General features: G+C 37.1%; 1 non-coding gene across 1 annotated transcript; it reads right to left on the bottom strand.

Annotated features, from left to right (window-relative positions):
- Positions 1 to 879: 879 nt before the first annotated feature.
- Positions 880 to 986, bottom strand: LOC139869819 (small nucleolar RNA R71). The gene has a single exon (XR_011766396.1). It is a non-coding gene; the product is annotated as a small nucleolar RNA R71 (small nucleolar RNA).
- Between the last annotated feature and the right edge of the window lie 3,869 nt (positions 987 to 4,855).

The following is a 4,855-nucleotide window of genomic DNA, read 5'->3' on the forward strand; positions in this document are numbered from 1 at the left end:
TTGTACGTGGACCGGGTTATTGGAGCCAAACAGTACTCAATTATATTGAGACCAAACGAATCCTGCCCCTCTGCTGCATCTTTTGGCTATTCGAAACGTGGGCAAAATCAGAAAAGTCTATTAATTTGATAACTTATATAATTTTTCTTCCTTTTTAAAAAACTAATTGGATATTCAGTGAATGCACCGAGCAAAACGTTCACCACCTTTTGTACGTTCACCACCTGTAACTCGATCAAGACATCTAGCAAATATTGTCGCCATTGATTTTTCTTTAGAATCGTCATCCAGTCGACCAAGTACTCCAATTCAAATTTCCGATAATCCATTTTTTGAACCCGGCACAATTGAGAATCCGGAGAATATCCAGGGACGATTCATAGATCCTGAACCATTAATTTTTCCTCCGGAACCACCAATCATTCAAACAGAGATTGTTGAAGAACGAACCATTAAATCAGAATCCTCTAGTGATTCAGATTCAACAAATTCAATTATGGAGAATCTGGAACCTCTAAGTATGGAAGACCGAATGAGAGCTAAACGCACTGGCCAAGGTCACGCAATTACTCATCCTGACATTAATGCGCCAGATTATGAAATCAAAGGACAAATTCTACACATGGTGACTAATCAATGCCAATTTAGTGGTGCACCGAAGGAAGATCTAAATGAACATCTTCGTACCTTTAATAGGATCTGTACACTATTTAAAATCCGAGAAGTGGAGGATGAACAGATATATCTCATGTTATTTCCCTGGACTTTAAAGGGAGAAGCCAAAGATTGGTTAGAATCGTTACCTGAAGGGGCGATTGATACATGGGACGTTTTAGTTGAAAAATTTCTTAAACAATTCTTCCGGCATCTAAAGCCGTAAGACTTCAAGAAGAAATTGTTACGTTCACACAGAAGCCAAATGAAACTCTATATGAGGCATGGACAAGATTTGGAAAGTTATTGAGAGGATGTCCGCAACATGGTTTAGACACCTGTCAAATAGTACAAATATTCTACCAAGGATGCGACATCACTACAAGAAAAGACATAGATATAGCAGCTGGTGGTTCTATTATGAAGAAAACAGAAATTGATGCTTATAAAATTATTGATAACACTGCTTCCCACTCACATGAGTGGCACCAAGAAAAAGATATCGTTAGATCATCTAAAGCAGCTAGAGCCGATTCTAGCCATGACTTGGATTCCATTTCAGCAAAGATAGATGCTGTCGAAAGACGAATGGAAAAGATGACTAAGGATATTCACTCAATACGAATTAGTTGTGAGCAGTGTGGAGGACCACATTTGACAAAAGATTGTCTTAGTATTGAACTAACAATGGAACAAAGAGAGAATGTTTCATATCTAAACCAAAGGCCTGGAAATAATTATCAGAATAATTATCAACTGCCAAGACCGATTTACAATCAAAACCAGAATTATAATCGAAATGTTCCATACAACAACCAACAAGGTCCTAGCAATCAACAAGTATCTAATAATACTTACAACCAGCAAAGACCTAATTTTCAAAACAAACCACCACAAACCGATGATAAAAAGCCAAATTTAGAAGATATGAGGACGAAGCTAGTTGAATCTCAAACACAGTTTTTCACATCTCAGAAACAAACCAATGAACAAAATGCTCAAGCATTTAGAAATCAACAAGCTTCTATTCAAAATCTGGAACAAGAAGTAAGTAACCTAGCAAGGTTAATAGGTGAAAGAAAACCGGGAAGTCTACCTAGTGATACAAATGCTAACCCCCGGAATGAAACAGCTAAAGCCATTACCACAAGAAGTGGTATTACACTTAAACCACCTGAAATACCTGTAATTTCTGATGAAGCTATTCCTACTCCACAAGAACCACAACCTGAACAAGATAAGGAAAAAGAATCGGTAGTTGAAAAGGTTAATGAAGATAACACAGTTAAGGCTAAACCTTATGTTAAACCATACCAACCACCACTTCCTTACCCGAGTAAGATGAGAAGAGAGAGACTTGAAGCCGAGCAATCCAAATTTTTGGATATGTTTAAACAGATAAATGTAAATCTTCCTTTCATTGATGTAATTTCAGGAATGCCTAGATATGCTAAATTTCTGAAAGATCTAATCACAAATAGAAAGAAAATGGAAGAACTCTCGGCTGTTACTATGAATGCTAATTGTTCTGCAGTGCTGTTGAATAAGATACTAGAAAAACTATCTGATCCAGGAAGTTTCACAATTCCATATTTTCTGGGTAGTCTTAGTTCAATTGAAGCATTGGCAGACTTAGGTGCTAGTATAAATTTAATGTCGTATTCACTATACACTAAACTAGACCTTGGAGAATTGAAATCAACAAGAATAAGCATACAACTAGCCGATCGATCAGTAAAATATCCTAGAGGGATAATGGAAAACATGCTAGTTAAAGTTGGTACTTTAGTATTTCCAGTAGATTTTGTTGTTCTGGACATGGAAAAAGATTCTCAAGTTCCTCTCATATTAGGAAGATCATTCTTAAACACGGCTAAAGCAATGATAGACGTGTTCAGTAAGAAACTGACACTAAGTATAGAGGACGAGAGTGTTACCTTTTCAGTTGATAGAGCAATGCAACAACCGCAATCTGCAGATGATACATGCTATTATATTCAAACTATAGAATCACATGCAGAATTGTTAGAAGAATTTCCAGAATTACAAGGAACAGGAGAATGTTCTTTAGGAGAAGGAACTGAACCAATTGATGAAACTGAAATGTTAGCTACACTTATGGCTAATGGATATGAACCAACAACCGAAGAAATTCAAATGCTAAAAGAAGAAGACAGATATCGATATAAATCATCGATAGAAGAACCACCGAAATTAGAGTTAAAGCCACTTCCAAACCATTTGGAATACGCTTATTTACATGGTGAATCTGAATTACCTGTAATAATATTGTCTTCTCTTACTAAAAATGAAAAATCTCAACTCATTTATGTGCTAAAAGCTCATAAACCAGCTATTGCATGAAAGATTCATGATATTAAAGGAATAAGTCCTTCGTATTGCACACATAAAATCCTTATGGAAGAAGGTCATAAAATGTATGTGCTACGCCAACGATGACTAAATCCTAATATGCAAGATGTTGTTAAAAAAGAAATTATTAAACTGCTTGATGCAGGTTTAATTTATCCAATCTCTGATAGTCCATGGGTAAGCCCAGTTCAATGCGTGCCTAAGAAGGGTGGCATGACTGTCATCACAAATGAGAAAAATGAGCTTATTCCTATTAGGACTGTAACAGGATGGCGTGTATGTATTGATTATAGAATATTAAATGATGCCACCAGAAAAGATCACTTTCCCTTACCTTTCATTGATCAAATGTTGGAAAGATTAGCCGGAAATAGTTACTATTGTTTTCTTGATGGTTTTTCTGGATATTTTCAAATTCCAATAGCACCCGAGGACCAAGAAAAAACCACATTCACGTGCCCTTATGGTACTTTTTCTTACAAACGCATGCCATTTGGACTTTGCAATGCCCCTGCAACCTTTCAAAGGTGCATGATGGCGATTTTTCACGACATGATAGAAGAATGCATAGAAGTTTTCATGGATGACTTTTCAGTCTTCGGTGATACATTTGAATCATTTCTAGTTAATCTTGAACGAATGCTTATTAGATGCGAACAATCAAATCTAGTACTTAATTGGGAAAAATGCCATTTCATGGTTAAAAAAGGCATCATTCTTGGACATAAAATTTCAAAGGAAGGAATTGAAGTGGATAGAGCTAAAGTAGATGTAATTGCTAAAATTCCACATCCCACCAATGTTAGAGGAGTTAGGAGTTTTCTAGGGCATGCCGGTTTTTACCGACGTTTCATAAAAGATTTTTCTAAAATTGCCACTCCTATGAATAAACTCCTAGAAAAGGATGGCAGATTTATTTCAAGATTCTGGCAGACATTACAGCAAGCATTGGGAACTCATCTAGACATGAGTACTGCCTATCATCCACAAACTAATGGGCAGAGCGAAAGGACGATACAAACGCTTGAAGACATGCTACGAGCTTGTGTTATTGATTTCGGAAACAGTTGGGATCAACATCTACCGTTAGCAGAATTTTCCTACAACAACAGCTACCATTCAAGTATTGAGATGGCGCCTTTTGAAGCACTTTATGGTAGAAAGTGCAGGTCTCTGATTTGTTGGAGTGAAGTGGGGGATAGACAGATTACGGGTCCGGAGATAATACAAGAAACTACCGAGAAAATCATCCAAATTCAACAAAGATTGAAAACCGCCCAGAGTCGACAAAAGAGCTATGCGGACAGTAAAAGAAAAGATATAGAGTTTGAAATTGGAGAAATGGTCATGCTTAAGGTTTCACCTTGGAAAGTCGTTTTTCGATTTGGTAAATGGGGGAAACTAAATCCAAGGTACATTGGACCATTCAAGATTATAGATCGTGTCGGACCAGTAGCTTACCAACTGGAGCTACCTCAACGACTCGCGGCTGTACATAACACTTTTCATGTCTCAAATTTGAAGAAATGTTTTGCTAAAGAAGATCTCACTATTCCGTTGGACGAAATCCAAATCAATGAAAAACTTCAATTCATTGAAGAACCCGTCGAAATAATGGATCGTGAGGTTAAGAGACTTAAACAAAACAAGATACCGATTGTTAAGGTTCGATGGAATGCTCGTAGAGGACCCGAGTTGACCTGGGAGCGTGAAGATCAGATGAAGAAGAAATACCCGCATTTATTTCCAGAAGATACGTCAACACCTCCAACTGCTTAAAATTTCGGGACGAAATTTATTTAACGGGTAGGTACTGTAGTGACCCGAA

Source organism: Rutidosis leptorrhynchoides, chromosome 9 (genome assembly GCF_046630445.1).
Source record: "Rutidosis leptorrhynchoides isolate AG116_Rl617_1_P2 chromosome 9, CSIRO_AGI_Rlap_v1, whole genome shotgun sequence".
Taxonomy (NCBI): Eukaryota; Viridiplantae; Streptophyta; class Magnoliopsida; order Asterales; family Asteraceae; genus Rutidosis; species Rutidosis leptorrhynchoides.